The sequence below is a fragment of the Branchiostoma belcheri genome, unplaced genomic scaffold (genome assembly GCF_001625305.1).
Source record: "Branchiostoma belcheri isolate BF01 breed outbred unplaced genomic scaffold, Haploidv18h27 scaffold12, whole genome shotgun sequence".
NCBI lineage: Eukaryota > Metazoa > Chordata > Leptocardii > Amphioxiformes > Branchiostomatidae > Branchiostoma > Branchiostoma belcheri.
The window spans coordinates 3,541,949-3,543,584 of NW_017802602.1; positions in this window are offsets into that span (position 1 = coordinate 3,541,949).

Here is a 1,636-nt window from a genome sequence, read left to right on the forward strand (position 1 = left end):
GCTCGACCTCCATTGCTACACTGCCAGCTGACATAAAAGTAAGCTCTAATAACCCTAACAATGGCACTGTCACCTCTCGCTATTTCTGGTACTTCAAACACTATGCTGGCTTGACAGCGTGTCTTGCAGGCAAAACTAACAAACCAACAGCAACTCTAGCTTCACCCCTGGCAATCACTTCAGACAACCCCGGAATCAGCAGCTCCCCAAAACCTACGCCAGGGAGGCCCATAGCTGCTCTCATTATCTCTATCTGGGTTACAGTAGTTGGCTTTGCCCTGATCGGTGCCATTATTTTTATAATGAGGTACACGTGGAGTGACGGAGATCCAACTGCTTTCGTTAAGAGTAGGCGCACAAATCAAACCGTTTCTGTGATGACCAGTGGTCATGATAACGAGTGTAAAGATGTTGGCAACAATCATGATCAGTTTCAGGCTATCACTGAATCTAACACAAACGCCAAAGAAGTTGTAATGGCCATTGGCCAAGATGACAACAATGACGATATTCATAACCATCAAGATCAGACAAGGCAGTTTCAGGTTCAGGCCATCATTGAAACTGGCACAATCGCCACTGCCACTGCAATGACCAGTGGCCATGATCGGGCACACCAGGGCATGTCTCAGACCATCACTGAATCCAACATGTCTCAGGCCATCAGAAAATCAGAAGATACTTTAAATCCTTCTTATGGTGAAATTCCTCAGACAGGGCGGGTTCTTTCTCAGGCCAACAGTGAACCCTCGTGTGCTAGTAATCCATCTTATGGCACAGAGTTGACTGTCTCTCAGTCAAATTCGCAGTACCAAAAGTAGAAAGACCGTGATTTTATCTGAATGCATCAAATGGCTTCATGCCTCGACTACCATTGAAATACCACTTTTACTGGTATTTCAATGGTAAGATAAGATAATATAAGATATTAGTAAAAGAACTGGGTATTTGTCTTTTTACATGAATGACAATTTTTGTATCCTTTTTTTGTCGGAGTCTGAAAAAATGCAGCAAGTGGCCAACATAGAGAACTTGAATGTATCGTATCCAGAATCGTATAAATACGCAGTTCTTTGCCTGTCAAGAGTACAGATCAGACACGGCACTGGCTAGTTTCAGCCTATCCAAGAACATACATGTGCCCCCGGCAAGGTTTTAAATACGTGCGAACTGGTGCCTGAGCACGGTTCTGCATAAAGAACGGTTCATATTTTAATATGTTTCATCCACATTATGGCATGGACTGAAATAGCACTTACCAATCAATAGTCATCATCACTACATAACTGAATTTTTAAAAATGAATCTGACCATTACACCTTTGCCGTCACATATCGACTGACATATTTTCCCTTTAATTACTATTGTAACAATTAACAATTATGGTTAAATGTAGTTTTACAACAGGTCCTGTTATCGATGATGTTGTGGTAGTGTTTTGTAAATCAATTAATTTTAATGTATATTGGAATCCAAACAGAGTGGTACTACTACACGTAGTAGTATGTTTGTACACATCATTGATGGACAATGTCCGAATAAAACATATGTTCAGTACCTTGCCAAATTAGTTACTGAATAGCAGGCAGTAAGTCTATGTAAAATGAATGATTGTTGTGGTACAATGAGTATCGTG